Raw genomic sequence first — 17,743 nt, forward strand, 5'->3', positions numbered from 1 at the left:
TGTGTGGTGCAAATGCTAATCTATAAATACTGGTTGAAGTAAATTTTTACATCACTCTCTGCTGTTTATGTGATAAAATATAACTTGAGGAACAACCGGAATATGATATTACAGAGGAAAACTGAACATAGTCGATGCATATTCATGGCTTTTTATTCCCTTGAATGTGATTTTAAAATCAAACATTTCAAAGGCAACCCACATAAACCTCTGCACTATTCTCCTATCTACACTGAGAGGTAAGACAAACAAGTACACTCAGACAGCGCTCAATCAGAATAAATAATTCATTCATAAAGTGTGTGGTGTTATGCAGGCAGCAGCTCTTTAAATGTGGATACCTGGACAAGCAATACATTCCATGACAGAACAAAATATACCACAACACTGCTTCCAAATGGGTGGCAACCACGATCTCTAGTAAAATAAATATCTGTGGCAAATGACACATACCTCTTTAATGACACTTGGAGTTCATGTGAAGTTTGGCAGCGTAATAAAAGTCTTATCTCTTCCTTTCACTGTTATTGCACAGATTTAAACTGCTGTCTCAGAGGCAGTTTTACTATCGTTTGCAATCTGCCCCATAAAAGTGAGACTTGATTTGCTTAGCATGAGAACAGATCAATAAAAGCTAAGTTATACAGCAGATTAGATCACTAACTCAGAGATCAAAGATGTTAAATACAAGTTGTATAGAGACACTAGATCAAAAGTTGAGCTCAGACACACGGTACATATTTGCAGAACTCCAAATAGCCTCCCCTCTCTACCAACAATTTACCTTCTGTCCTGTCATGCTCATTTGATGTTGAAGCTGAGGCATTTACTCATGGCTGATAGCATTTTAAATATACATAATGCATGTCAATTCTAAAAGGATTTTATGGTAAAATTCTGAATTATCCCAATAAAACCAAAAATAAAGACTTCTCCAAAGTAGTAGTAGGTCATTTTATAATTAACTGATTGAATATTTATGATCGATTTTTATGTAAAACAATGTAACATAATGAAGAATATATCATCATCATTTTATTATCTCCTACTTTTTGTTGACTTCATGGCAGATCTACTTTTAATCTTTGTTTACCTAACACCAACATTTCCACATTTCACTGATGTAACTTTATCAAATTCCAATTGAATTCTTGCACAATTATGCAAAACTAATTTAAGCAATCAGAAATCAAACCCATTTTCTCCCCACCACATTTAAAATCTGAAAGAACAGAGACAAATGTAAAATTCTTATGGGTTGTTTACTACACATAAGAATAAAACAAAATATTAAAACAAATCAAAATAACAACTACAGCCACAGTATCTTCCTGCCTTCTTGTAAGAATGGACAATGGTCTCAGATATTCCTTTCACGGCACAATCATTGCTGTTGAGATAAGCCTCAATTTGTATCCTAACTCAAACTGAACCTCCTATATATTTCAAAGATATCCACTCCTTACACTTTTGCTATGTGTTAATTCTGTACCTTCTTCATCATCATGATACAGTATAAATTCTGTAGTTCCGAGGGAATTTTGTTCGCTTAAAGAAGGTCATTGGTTCCTGGTCCATACATTCCCTAACCTCCACTGGCCTTTGAGCATGAATTTAATAGCTTCAAATTCACTTTCCTTCTTCTTTCTCTAAATCACTGATACTGAATTGCAAGGTAAAGATGTTTGTGTACCAGCTGTATTATATGGTCACACAGTCACTGTCAACGTGATTTTCAACTTTTAATATCTATTTGTTTATTTGCAAAAATTACTCAAGGTTATAAAACCCATCTTATCATAACAAAATAAACACAATGAACTCATATATATATCTGCATAATTGAAACATACACAGGTGTCTCATCATTGTTGTGTATACATAGTATTTTGTTTTTCATTAAGAATGTCAGTACATTTCCAGTAATCTAAAGCTCTTTTTAATGCTTGTTTGTTTGTTTGTTTGTTTGTTTGTTTGTTTCGAGACAGGGTTTCTCTGTGTAGCTTTGCGCCTTTCCTGGAACTCACTCTGTAGCCCACCCAGGCTGGCCTCAAACTCACAGAGATCTGCCTGGCTCTGCCTCCTGAGTGATGGGATTAAAGACGTGCACCATCATTGCCCGGTAATCTTTTTAATTCTAAGCAAGCCCTGTACAACATTAGTTTGTATGATTTATGTGGATAAAGTATTATTATTATTATTATTATTATTATTATATTATTAAAAATAATTCTACAGGAGTGAGAATTCTGTACAGTATTTCATAAATATACACAAATGTCAATATATTAAAATAAAGTGAAGTTTACTTTGCAATTAGCTGTCTGGTTTGTAGCATATTGCCTTTGGCCAACAGCATTCAAAGAAATTAAACATGCAAGAGGTTAATTACATTCATCCAATACAGAGCGGCACCAAAGTTCTGATGCTCTTCTGTGGCGTCTCTTTGTGTTCCTTTGATCATATAAACTATCAATATTTTGTACTAGTATTAACATTTCAAACCTATTTCGGGGGAGGACTATTATGTGTATCTTTAAGTCCATATTTGCCTAGCCCATGTAAGGCCCTCAGTTCATATTCCAGCATTGAAAAAGAAAGAATAAATCTATTTTTGTGTTAAATACATTGTTTACGTACACAATCTAATTTAGCTGGTTATAATCATACAGAATAATTGTTTAACTGTAAAACCACACATTCATGTTGTAAGCCATTGTTTTTGTAGTGAAAAAAAAAAAAGAACAGTTTAGGGTAGCAGTTACTCTCATGAGGCAATTAAACATGCTGAAAAGCCATCTTTTCTTCTGTCATTATTTGGTCTTCTGACCTGGAAACTGTTGGGATTTTTTTTTTTAATCAGATTTAACTTTTATAAAATTATTTGGGCTGGAAACATATATCTTCATGGTCCAGTGCTTTCCTACTTGTGATAAAAACTACAAATTAACATCCCACTAGAGTTTATCTTATTTTATCATTACACTGTTAGGTTTTACCAGTCATAATCAGAATGCATTTGTTACTTGTTGTGTTTTGAGAATTTCACCCTTTCAATAAAACCCGAGGCTGACTGAACTCTATTGTTTCTATTCAGTCCCATCTACTCACTGAGAAACATATCCATTTCTAGGAAAAAGAAACACAATACCAGAGGGAAGATTTACCCAGAATGATTTTTTTTTTTTTTTTTATGCAAACCAGGTGTAAGTGGCTGATCTTGGATGGGGCCTGACAGGCGCTGGTCATGATGCCAAACTGTGGCTGTTTCCCACAATTGGCAAAGTCAATGCTTCTGCAGAGATGGTCTATGAACTTCTAAGAGTTGAGTTTATGTTTTTGTTTCTTTTGATTAGTACTATTAACTAATATTTTATATTTAATATGGTTTTAAAATAATATTATAATGATTTAATATAATAATAAAAATATCACTATTAAATAAATTTTGTTGTTTTAATTCTTTATTATTACTCTAAAACAAAACTCTTTTCTTAAGTCAAAGTGTTAATGAAGAGTACCACAATTTCTTCTTCTATTTCATTACTTGTACTTCCCTTTCTATGGCATTATAATCTAGTGCTTTGTTTATACAATTAGACAAAACACTTTACTTCTCTTCTATGATGATTAATATTCTTGATTTTGTTGTAGTCTCTGGGGATTGCAGCTACTTACACACAGGTAGTCTTTTTATGGTAAGCATTCTGCGAAGTTGCAGACTTATCCTTTCATTTTTTTTTTAAGATGTATGTAATCTCAGAGAATGTGTTTCCCAGCCTTGAATTGTCATTCTGAATCTAAAGTCATTTTGGGGTGCTATGGGAGGGAGGGAGAGTCACAGTAGGAGTTACTGTCACAGGTAAAGTGAGTAAGTATAAATAGAGCACACAAAGGCGGCAGAGCATCGCTTCCGAGGGAAAGCCAAAGCTTGATTTTAGCTCCTGCAGATTCACTACAAATCATCCACGTCAACTAACTTTGAATATTCTCTTATTTTTCAGAGTTTCGTTAAGCAATAAAATATGTATTAATTTATACTACATTTGAGTATTAGAAGATTTCTATGCAAGCAGTGGTTCTCAACCTTCCTAATGCTGTGACCCTTCAATACAGTTCCTTGTGTTGTGCTGACTCTCATCCATAAAATTATTTCCATTGCTACTTCATAACTGTGATTTTGCTACTTTTTTAAGAACCGTAATGTAAATATCTGTGTTTTCTGATGACCTTAAGCCCCCACTGTGAAAGGGCCTTTCAATCCCCAAAGGGGTTATGACCCACATGCTGAGAACCTCTGTTTGAAAGGGACTGTGTCACATTTTAGCTATGGACTAATTTGAGTTATTCTGATGCCATAAAATGTAAAGTAAAAGAACACATAAATAATATTTTTCTAGAAACATTTGCACTCAACTTAGAAATTTTTCTTAATTATATTTGTGTGTTTAATTTTACATATCAGCCACGGGTTCCCCTGTCCTCCCCCTCCCGCCCCTGCCCCCACCTTACCCCCAGCCCCTCCCGTCTATTTCCATCTCCTCCAGGGCCAAGAATCCCCTGGGGATTCACCTCAACCTAGTAGATTCAGTACAGGCAGGTCCAGTCCCCTCCTTCTGCGCTGAGCAAAGTGTCCATGTGTAAGCCCAAGGTTCCAAACAGCCAGCTCATGCACTAAGGACAGGTCCAGGTCCCACTGCCTGGGTGCCTCCCAAACTGTTCAAGCCATTCAATTGTCTCACTTATCCAGGGGGCCTGATCCAGTTGGGGGCTCCACAGCTTTTGGATTTTTAATGTATATTTCAAGGGATTTTTTTTTAATATAAGAAAGGGCTGGAATGATGATTCAGGAGTGAAGATTACTGTCTGCTCTTGAAGAGGACCTCTCTTGTGCATCCCTATGGTGGTTCACAACTTTCTGTAACTCCAGTTCCAGGGGATCCAACATCCTCAGCTGACCTGCTCAGGCATCACGCATGCAGACACATACATGCAGGCAAATATTAATATACACAAAATAAAAATAATTGCATCTATATCTTAAAAAGAAATTTTTAATATGTTTGGTTGCTGCACAAAGATGATAATAGAAACTTCATCAGTATTAATTGTGTTTCATTATATCTTTAATCCCAGCACTCAGGAAGCAGAGGCAGGCAGATCTCTGTGAGTTCCAGGACAGTCAGAGCTACGCAGTGAAACCCTGTCTCAAAAAATAAATAAATAAATAATAAATAAATAAATGAATAAATGAAAAAAAAATAAACCAGGGATTAAAAGTAGGGTCAGTCTGTAAAGTGCTTGCCAGGAAAGTAAGTAGACTAGGTTCAATTCCTAGTACCTAACATAAAAATAGCCAGGTAAAGGGAATGCTCTTTAGATTACAGTGCTGGGTCGTTAGAGATAGATACATACTTAGGACATGCTAAGAAGCTAACCTAGACTACTAGGTGATCTCTAGGCAATCAGTAACTATGTATCCAACACACAAACACACACACACACACACACACACACACACACACACACACACACACATGAACATACAGATGATAAATTAGCTAAAGAAACCACTAAAACCACAAGGTAGTTGGCTCTTGATAACACACCTGAACTTGACATTTAATCTCCACATATACCTGCACACAGGTACCCATAGAACATCTGTTCATACATACACACACACACACACACACACACACACACACACACACACACAAATGCTTCATAAATATGATTTTGAATGAGCCAGAAATTGATAGAGAAAATTAAAGGGGAATTGAGTACATGTGTAAATTAGTGTGTAAATAAAACATAATTATTTACAAAGCCTAGTTTTTGCAATTGAATACACAAATGTAGTCAAAGAATTTTAAACTAATGGCTGGATGTGTCAAGTTTATACAAAATGTGATATTTTATGAATATAGGAAATTTAGCTACCTAATTAGAAATGACAGCAAGTGAGTGAGCTAATTAAGCAAGAGCTCCATGAGCAATTCAACTCATTAAGGGTTTGTAGTTATATATCTCTAACAGAATTACTAGGTACCTATTTTAAATAATAGAGGATGAATCTCAAGGTTAATTGGCATTGTAATAGAAAGCAAATCAATTAAAGTTATCTAGAAAAAAAGACTCTCCCTGAAACAATTACTTTTTGAAGTCTAGATGATGTATTTGTTGTCAACTAACAAGACAAAAAAAAAAAAAAAAAAAGGAAGAAAGAAATGAAACTGAGTTTTATAGTAATATAGCATGTTGGCACTTTCACACAGACCCGTTATTTTCATTGAGTAATTATCTAAAGCATTTAAATTAATTGACTTTTATTGTTAACAATGTTATGACTAATTTGTTCCACTAATTCTATGTTAATGCTTTTGCCAAGTGTTGTGCTGTTCTCCACACCTCATCCTTTGCCATGTGACGTGAAAGAAAACATGCATTATATTGGGAACCCAATAATTTGTTTTCCAACACAGTTCTGCTTTTTATTTTAGTTGTGTCACTTTGATTGATTCCTTATATGACCCTTAGCTGTACTCATATGTAAAGCAAGGATAATAATGGCATTTATGAAAATTAAAAGAGATAATGCATACAGGGAAATTTGCTTGGTCCCAACCCAAAGTACTATTATTATAAAAGTCAACCATTGTGGCATTTTCTTTCTGTCACTATTGTTTGTCTTTTCAGGTCTGTCTGTAGACATTCTGAAAATAAAAACCTTACTGTGAAGAATTAGTACTCAATTTAGTATACGACAAAATCAAATTTGCTTTCACTAAAGTGATGGTAAAATTGATGACACTGTATTGGTAATAAACTATAGCCAAAGCATTATTAGCTTCTGCTTTATCATTTTTTGTCTGATTCATAATCAGATACTGGAATTAAAATATATTTCACATCTATAAAATATAGAACCTCAGCCACTATCTTTAAGTAAAACATCATCACTACTTGTAACATATTGTTTGACCTGCATAGTTTTATAGTTTCTCATCCTTTGAATTTCCTAAAATTTGATCAGTTTTATTGATTTTGTGTGACTTTGGTTTTTCTGGTTGCTTTTTCACATTTTATGAAACATGTCGAACATTAATTATGCCATGTATTACCATTCCAGGGTTGTCCACACAGAGATGCTTCCTATATATCCACCATAGGCTTGCTAAGATATTTAATGTGTCACTCCTTATTCCTTAGGTCATGTGACACAGTTCTAGGAATCTCCTGTTATATTTGCTCCTGAGAGAGCGAGGCATCAGTTTCTTCTCTCTCAGAGTCTCATTAGGTAGCCCAGGCTAGCTAGCACTGAACTTTCCATCCTCCTGCTCCAACTTCCCAAATGCTGGAATTACAAGCATGAATCACCACATCAACCAACTCACTATCTTCCCTGAAATTTGTTGGTAGGAAAATGTTATAGCTAGGGAGATAAGCTCCGTGGGAGGATACTTGATACCATGTGAGAGATCTTGGGTTTAATCATCAGCTCCAAACCCATAGAACATCAGATCAGGGATCAGTAGTATAATAGAGAATTGATAATCCCCACCTTTGGATTGATGGTACAGGGTATGGTGGGTTGTGGGTGATAAAGCCAGAAAGATGGCCAAAGTGAAATTGGGGTCCAAAAGTCAATTTGGGTCACCACACACTGTGGAGGTTTTTGCTTCAGGGTATGAGATCATCCCTTAAAACTCATTGGCATTCTGATCTTAAATGTGTTTCCACTTGTGATAGAGAAAGCAACAACCCATCCACTCATTCATTAGTCCCTCGTAAGCCATATGAAATCGCATTGCATCCCAGTCACAGACTTTCAGACTCCAGCTAAGAATTCAGTAGAGAATCTCAGGCAATGTGTTTAGTAATTTGTTCATTCCTGATGTACATCTGAGGCAGGGAAGAGAGCAGAGGGGTCAAGAGAGGAAGTCAAATGGATAGCATGAATTTAGTTAAAGGCAATGAGTATATTTTTACCTTTGCTCCTCTGCCTTCTAAAATAAACCCTACCTTGTTTGATAAATCTAATAATACCACTAGCAATAGAAGTTAAAAATTAGAAAGAACTTAAGTTAGGAGCCAGCAAGATGGTTAAGTGGGTAAAGGCAACTTCTGCTAAGCCTGACAGGCCTAGTTTGATCTCGGGGAACCACAGGGTTAAAGAAGAGAACTTATTCCTGCAAATGTCCTATGACCTCCTCTCTCTCTCTCTCTCTCTCTCTCTCTCTCTCTCTCTCTCTCTCTCTCACACACACACACACACACACACACACACACACACACACACACACTGTAACTGTGATAAATTTTTCAAATAACCATGTTTGACACTCCCTCTTAGCCAGTGGTAATTTCTCACCTCCAATCCATGAAGCCCAGTGGGAGGGGGGATTTTGCTCTTTTATAGCAGTGTCTTCTTCATAACCTAGGTTTGGAATTTGAACTCGTTTTCTAGGGAGCTCATAACAAATACACAATACCATAGCTTAACCAAAAGAAATACTTTTGCACAACTCTTGAGGCTTCAGTTGTGTGAGGAAAGTGTTTTGTATGAAGAATCCTCGGCTCACAGATGTTCCTTATGTTGTTTATTATTCCCTCTCTTCAAATAGCCTATCTTTGACTGTCTGTGTTCTAAATGCTTCTTTACAAGGGTCCAGTTGCCTTGGAATAGGACCCACCAAATGACTTTATTATATCACAGTTGCCTCTCTCAAGTCTCCGTCTACAAAGGTAGTCCTCCTGAGATACTAACATTCTGTTCTTCAATACAGAAATCCCAATGAACAGAATTATGTTCATAGTTAAAAGGGATGTCTCACATTTCTCTTTCAAATTTAATTTTAGAAAATTACTTCTTGTCTCAATTTTTTCACCTTTGTCTGCAATAGTAAAAAATGAAACACTAAAAAAAAACAAAACAAAACAAAAACAACAACAAAAAAAAAACTTAATAAATCCTGTATGTCACACTCCTCTTCCTCAGTCTCCAAAGATGATTATTAGGTAATACTGTAAGAAAAGTGACATATTGCCCCACACCCAGGAAGACAATTGTTCTTTCTTCATGCAGAGCAACCTAATTCTGTCACTGGAGCCATATAGATTGGCAAAATATGAGTGTGCACGTGAATCAAATAAGAAAATCAATGCATTTTTTAGCCTGAGTGTGGCTTTGACTATTAATGTCTCAGAAATATATTATTTGCCTTTTCATCAATTCACACTTGTCTTTGTCCCTGCATAATTTTTACACATAAAAGGATAAGAGTGTAGCTATTTTCTAAAGCCTTGTTGTCCAAGTGTGTACCACAGGTACAAAATGTTTCCTTTTTTCTCCTCCTGTTGTTTCAACGCTACTTAATGACTAAAAACTGAATACCAAGGACAATCATGAGCACTTAAGGCCCAATTCATAAAAAAAATGATGCAAGCCATTTATGCACAAATGTTGCTACTTTCATATGGAAACAAGGTACATAAAGAATTCTCCTTTGTGATTCATAAACCCTCTTTAAGGTAATTTTGTTGCTCAGTTTTGTACCTCAGGAGAGCAAAGCTCCAAAAGAGAGGTAAGAAAGAAAAAAAAAAACCCACAAATGTACTTATGGTCTTATTTGCATAAAAAGCACAGCAAGTCTTTTATGAAATATTAATTAAACATATATTAAACAGAGGCATGTGGATTGTACAATATTACTTGTGTTAGTCAAGAAGATAAAATATTCACAGAAAATATTTTAAAATACACAACTCACTCTCTCACTTGCTTTCTCTCTCTCTCTCTCTCTCTCTCTCTCTCTCTCTCTCTGTGTGTGTGTGTGTGTGTGTGTGTGTGTGCATCTTCTAGGGTAATTTACTGGCATATATTCTAATATATAATATATAATAAAGTGCTGGTCTAAATACCAAGATCCTGTGTCCAGTCTTTTTTATTGTCTATACTGCAAGGTTGGAAACAGATCATTTTCCCCTATAATTTGCTTAGAATCTGTCTGACTGTAAAGGTTGATGAGTCTGCTGTTTACCTTCCATGCATGCTAGCAGTTTAGATGCATTCAAGGGGACTAGAAGCAGATGTGATATGACTGACAGAAAAATTTTGTACGTCAGATATGAATACATTATTACTGACCATGCATGAGTAAGTTCAAGATGGTAATTCAAGAGTCTGGCAAACAAGGTCAACACAATTTTGATCTCTTCCAATTTGATATAAATGTGAACTTTGCATTAGTCCCACTGGATGTGGTCATTGTCACTGCTTCACGACACCTCGACTGCCGTCCTTTGTAACCAAAAGACGTGAAAATGGACAAATGAAAATCCCAAGGGAAAAAGGAAAACAATACAATACAATTTAGATGTTGGGCTTGTGTTATTTCTTCCTTTCTCATTTGTCTCCATCTTGTTCCATTTGTATCCCCAGGATCCCTTCCTTAGGCTACTAATCTGCAAGATCCTCAGAACTTGTCTGCTTCTTCAATCTTTCTTAAAATATGTTTTCATTAATTCTCTCAGAATTTCATACATCATCTTTTAAATATATTTCCCTCACCTATCGGCTGCCAGACCCTTCCCCTTTGCATGAATGCTTATTCAACTTTGTTTCATCATTTTATCTTTAAACCCAGTGTGTCTGGTTCATGCTGTACCTATACTCTTGGTATGTAGCATTCATTAGAGCATGGCTGACCTACTGAAGGCCAAATCTCAAAGGAAATTGTTTCTTCTTCTGACAGGAATCAATTATCAATATATCCTTATTTAAGAGCAGGGTTTCTTGATCACATCCTTACTCCATGATGGGATTTTGTCTGGCTTGAATTTGCACAGGTCTAGCACATGCTGTCACAATCACTGTGAGTTCATGTGAGAAGCTAACTAATTGTTGTAATTAGTATAACTAATTATAGAGAGTCTTACTTTTTACAGTGACCCACCACCACTGGCTCTTGAATCTTTCTTTCCCTTATTTTTCAATAATCTCCCAGTATTGATGAGACAAGGGATTATTCTATGGATATGACCATAATTCATTAGGAATTGGTTTAATACTTTGTCTTTTTGGCAGAGAAGTTTCATTAGTTGAGAGCACTTGTTCTTTTGGAGGATCTGAATTTAGTTCCCAGCAACCTTAGCAGGTGGCTCACAGAAAGCTGTTAGCCCCAGCTCCAGGAGATCCACTGCCTTTTCCTGGCTTGTGGAGACACCCATACATACCCGCACATGAACACACACACACACACACACACACACACACACACACACACACACACACACACACACACACACACACACACACACACACACACACGTACACAGATATACACAACAAAGATAAAATAAAATTTAAAAGAAGAAAAAGGAAAAAATCTTATTGTTTGAATTAGAACTGAGAAATGTAGACAGGCTTGGCATCATTGCCATGAGGGAAACTATAAGTGACTGCATCGAGGGAGGGCTTTCTAGGGAAGAATAAGTACATTATCTCATTTAGGGGACAATTATGCCACATATCTCTGTAACACAGCTTCTGATGAGTCAGGTTTCCTGGTGTGTGAACTCCTGGCCAGATGATTGACAGCTTCAGCTGGATTAGCTCCTAAGGGAGACAACAATAGTATGGCATATTTTACTCTTAGGAGCTGACCAGATGTCATTTCTCGACCAGGCCAGAGACAAAGGTACTCCTTTTTTTTTTTTTTTCTTTCCAGGAGGTTTAAGGAGGGACATCTGTGATATTTTCCTTTCCAGTGTTACCAGTGAAATGGGAAGTAGAGTTCAAAGATGACCATGGTAGAGTCTCTGAGATTACTACATCGTGTATGTCTTAAATCCTGTATTAAATAGAAATGTATATCCAGGCAGGATTTTTGCTTATCTTCTAATAGTTTTTTTTTTTAGTTATATACATCTATAACTAATAAAATAATACATGTTACATGATTCAACATTTACAAAGATTTGAATCTATAACTATGATATGGCTTATTTCTGTAAAAGTATATTTTATACAATTATTTAAGATGTGATTGAAGTTGAGAAATAGATATAATGCATTTCTACCATAAAAAAACAGACATCAAATTCCAAGCTTTTCACCAGTATGAACCGGTGCCTAGACTGAAGCTTCACATCCTTATGTGTGGCTCCTTGCAAGGGGGTTCACATATGAAAATTACCAGGAACCTAGGACATTTTCATCCATAGAAAGGAGCCCTTCCAATTTCCTGTCCTAAACTATCTGAACAGTTTCTCTCTATTGTTCTCATTAAGTAGCAATAGGCTAATACACATTTTTTTTAGGTAATAAAGTATTAACTATAGTTCTCAAAACAGTATAAAGATTATAAATGAATGAGTTACTTATTTAACCCCAATATCTGTATTAATTTTGTCTGAAACTTAATATAATAACCACAACTAACACTAGCAAAGGATTCCTTTGTTCCGGGTGTTATGCATTTAGTTGTCTATACATAATCTATTAGGTATGTTGAACAGGGCAGTGGCATATTTGTCACTTATGAGAAAAGTAGTTGGAGATTGAAGATGATATAAAGATTACCCAGGATTGCTGGGGAGATAATCAACAATAGCTAAAACCACAATACCATCCTGATTTTCTCTCCTTAAAGAAAGAGAAGCCATGAACTTGAAAGAGTAAGGAAGGGTTTGGATGCTGTAAAGAGAAAGAGAAAATGATGGCATTGGAAATGATGAAATTCCTTCATTCTCTCTCTCTGTCTCTCTGTCTCTCTCTCTCTCTGTCTCTGTGTGTGTGTGTGTGACTATGTGTCTATGTGTCTATGAGATAGCTCAGACAGTAAATGTACTTGACACCAAGCCTAAGGATATGAAGTCCATCCTTGGAACTCACACGGTAAAGGGAGAAAATTATTCATGTGAGGAGAGTTGTCCTCTAACTTATATACATACATCTTCGAATGTGTGTGTCAATCATATTTATACACAGGATACATAAATAGATATAGTATGTTTGAGAGCATGGTAGTGTATGCCTGGAATTCCAGCACTTTTGCCTCAGCCTCTTCAGTGATGGAACTTTGTGTGTTTTCCTTACTGTCATATAAACTTGATGTATGTTAATATTACAGAACTGTTATCACATCTCTCTAAATATTAGCCCCATTTCTTTAGGAAGTAGTGTTAATTTTTCTGTTAGTTACTTGCATGGTTTTTGTTTTATGAAGTTGTTTTCTTCTCTTTTGAATAAATATTGGCTTGTATATAAGTTAGAAATTTATTGTTCAATAATTTTCTTTCTGTGAGATTGACCTGTCTGTTTAGTAAAAATATGTCTCTGGCTAGATGTGTTTTAAAAACTAAAATTTCAAGAACATTAATGTCCTAGTTAGGGTTTTCATTGCTGTGCAGATATATCATGACCGTGTCAGCTCTTATAAGGGAAATATTTCACAGGGGATGGCTTACAGTTTAGAGGTTAGTCCATTGTCACCATGAAAGGGAGCATGGTGGCATGCAAGCAGACATGGTGCTAGAGAAGTAGCTGAGAGTTCTATATCTGGATTGGCCTTCATCTGGAAGAGTGAGACACACTAGGCCTGGCTTGAACATCTGAAACCTCAAAGCCCACTCTCAGTGACACAATTGCTTCAAGAAGGCCTTATCTACCCAAATAAGGTCAAACGTCCTAATAGTGCACTTTCTATGAGCCTATGGGACCATTTTCATTTAAACCACCACAAGTGACCAAATAGCAGTCTTTTATAAAAGTTTTTTCAGATTTTTGCTGGAAAAAAAGTGTGAAGAAGTAGTTTCTTCCTAAGCACTACCAATAAGAGACCGTCTTCCTTTCTAGACATCTCCTATGGGCAGCCATAGAGATGTCCTCGGACCTGAGTGTGGCTTTCAACCCTTTCCATCTCTCCTTAAAGATGTGTGGTCCAAATCTTGTGTCTCAGAAAACCTTACCCATAATCCCTTCTTTACAATTACCTACACAGTTCTGTTATGCCCCCATTAAGTATGAAAGATTACTTCTACTTTCTCTTCTACTTTTCTCTTCTTCCCCACCTACTCCCTCCAGTTTCATGTTCAATGTTTCATGCTGTTTCTTAATTCAATGTAAATGTTTAATCAGTTTCAAATGAATGTACAAGCTTTTACAAATACCTTCCTCTCCTTTAATGACTATCAAGGATGAATCATTAGTTAGTAAACCAAGCATGAAGCCTATTACTGGATCTTACTGCTCTTTGCATGGCAAGGACATTACTCTAGAAATGTCTTCACTCATGTTGACATGACACCTTTTCATTGACATATTTTCTGCAAATCTAAAAACAAGCTGTCATCTCATATTATAAAACAAAATGAAGTCCATCTACTTTCTGCTTCTTTCTCTAGTTAGTGACTATCTTGCCTTACCTTCAGGACAAATCCTCAATCATCTTCAAGATCATGATAAAGGTTACTGGGGTTTGGCTCTGCACTATCTCCCAAAGGCATGATCCTGGTTTGGTGCTCTTAAAGATGGCTGAATCTGTAAATCATAATGACTTTTGGAAAGCATTCCAGCAATCCAGGGAGTACCTGTGGAGTGGAAAGTGGGCCTGCCCTCACTTTCTTTTGCTTCACAGCCATGACACAACACAAGTGGCTTTGTCCTACCATGTATCTACAGTCTGGTGTTCTGCCTTCCCATTGGAACAAAGCTGCAGGACCAGTCAATCATGGAACAAAATCTACAAATATGCAAGTCAAAGAACCCTTTAATCTTTATCAGTCATTTATCATATGCATATCATTGCATGGAAAGTTGATTAGGCACCATCTTCAATTTGTCTATTCTTATTCTCTCTTAAACCACACTTGCCACATTTTCTTCCTGACATGCTATTTTGTTATCCTTTATCCAGACCTCTGACATGCTATTTTGTTATCCTTTATCCAGACCTCAACCTTGAACAATGACAAAAACACTGCTAAGACCAGGGATGAATTCCTTGGTCCTTATTGACTTGAGGCGACATGGTGTTTAGTTCAGTGTAGCACAAGGCACCAAGCATTCCTTCATGCTTCTTTGTACTTTCATAGGCTTCCTTGTCATTTCTTACTCAATTTCAATCCTTTAATTGCTAAAATGTCTATAGGATTCAGTCTACCAATTCATTGTTTCTTATTTCTCTAGTCAATTTTAAATACCAGTTATACATCAAAACCTTAAAACTAAAGCATATTGGCATTTTCCCCTGGAAAATGTTTGGGTACCTCCTCTATGTCAAGATACTTCTTTCAATAAATCAATGCATGGTGACTCAAACTTGAAGAACCCAGTGTGTACCTTCCCTCCCAAATACTAATAACTTGTTGTTGTGGACCACACCCTAATCTAGGCACTTTAATATTCACCAATTTAGACCTCTTAGCAACATGATGCAGCAGATTATGAATATACTCTCCAAATTTTACAAATGGGAAAATAGAAATATTAAAAAGACAAATAATTTTCCTACAAGGAAAAAAGTAAAGAATTATGACTGTAAGTGCTAATATTATGGCTCAGGCAACTGAGTTCAGTGCACCCTCAATTTGGTCATTGCAGAATACATTCTTGGTACCTGGAGAGAAACTAAGATATGGCACACATTGGTAAAGTACTCTACCACTGAAATACATCTCCCATCAGAAAGATACTGAGTTCAAATCACTGTCCTCTGCCATCATTTTTGTACAGTATTCTTCAAATATTCAGCTTTGTGTTGCTTTCCTTCATACTGAATTTTTATAAAATATTGCCATAAATCCTGCGAGCTCTACTGGAAATATCTGCTTGTATCTAGAAACTTGCTGCTTTGCCTCAGCCGTCATCTTTCTTGGTCCTGACTCTCTATGTGTTTGCAGTGTGGAGGACTCAACTCAAGACCAGGCATGTGCTTGCGAATACTCTACCGCTAACCGAAACCCATAGCCATCATGTGTACTATTGAAAGAGTCTGTGATTCTTCCTCTTGTTCTGCTTTTCTTCTTCTATTTTAGACAGTAACACTCCTTTTCCCCAAATGTTTGCGATAGCCTCCATTTTTGGAATAAATGTCAAAAATTTTTTTAATGCTCTATAGTCACCATATATACTCTCCATATATCTAAGGCATTCTCATTATCTTTGATTTCTATTGGAATACTTTGTCTTGATCACCCAACTTCTACAGGTTTCCATATTTTTCTCCAAGCATCCTCATTACATTCTAGAGCCTTTCATTTATCCTTCCCAAATAGTCTCATTACCTATTTTCTTGAGACCTTTGGCCATTTTTTCATGTTTACCTTTCTAAAGACCTTTTCTGAATACTCTTTTAAATTATCACACCCTTCAAAATTCTCCATTTTTTTGGGGGGGGGGCTGATTCATTGTATTCTGTAATATAATGAATGGTATCTTTCCATTATTATCTCTGTCTCCCTCTCCTAAACTAACAGCTACTTGATGTCTCTTCCAGCAATTGTGATGATATCTAGAGCACACTCAGTGTCAAATCAGTCTTTCTTAAAAATGAGACACTCAGGCTTTTCCATTAGTATTCACTTTTTGCTAGTATATTGAAGTTGTTTTATGCAATGTTATATTTGGCGTATGATTTTATTTCAGGCTTGTAATGTAACTCTACAGATTAAAAGTCCTCTAGCACATGATTAGGCTTCCTCTTCTAGGATTTATGGTGTTTCTACTTACGTTCCAGCTACAAGTCCACCATTGCTTATTCTCACTTCAAAATCTTTTCTCACCACATCCTTTAAATCCCCCAAACTTTCTACTTTCTACCTATTTCTTTATGCCCTTACTTCCTTACTGTATGCTTATTCCCACTATTATTGAAATTCAGCTTTTATCCTTAAAATTATCCTGGAATTCCTCTCAAAGGACCCAAAGCTACAACATTATCTCTCCTGCCTTATTTTATTTTGTAATCCAGATGTAATTTTCAGAATTGCTTCTTAGCTGCTTTCTGAACCATCACAACCCTGGGCTTCTGTGAAGACATACCTTCCACCTTTGCCTCTTGCTTCTTTAGTTCTCTATTTCGGTGATTTTTACCCTGCTTTACTCTCTTCTTCATAAACATGCTCAGGAAAAGAAAACCACTGCTCTTTACAGCATAATTGTGTCTCATGCAAAGAAGATTGAGACTAAATCCTTAACTTTGATACTATCTATTGCTGTTAATACTGAAATTTATATTCTGGAATGATCATCAAAATAAAGTTCTCAAAATTTTACTCAAATCTCCAATAAGTGCTGGAGAGATGATTCCATGCTTAAGAGCATGCACTTGCCTTATTACAGAAGATCCAAGTTTGTTCCCTATACCCACATCAGGAACCTCATAACCATCTATAGTTTCATCTTCAGGGGATCTACAGCCTTCATGCATACCTGCACACATATGAAGATACCTCTTTACAATAACATGATTAGTCATAATTAAAAATGAAAACAAATCTTTAAAAATATCCATCTCTAATTATGTGATTTACCAATAGCTATGTTTCAGAATATACAAAACTAAGTTAACTTGCATTCTTTATTTTCCCCCTTATGTGCTCCTTGTTACATGGATTCACTCCCAAATACTTAAGAAAAATCATAGGTATAATTCCCATAAATCCCATTTCTGCCAAGTCTTAAAACTCTTCTACTTAAAAACAAAAACAAAAATGAAAACAATACCTTTCTGTTAAT

This window comes from Onychomys torridus, chromosome 15, assembly GCF_903995425.1.
Source record: "Onychomys torridus chromosome 15, mOncTor1.1, whole genome shotgun sequence".
In the NCBI taxonomy this organism is placed as follows: Eukaryota; Metazoa; Chordata; class Mammalia; order Rodentia; family Cricetidae; genus Onychomys; species Onychomys torridus.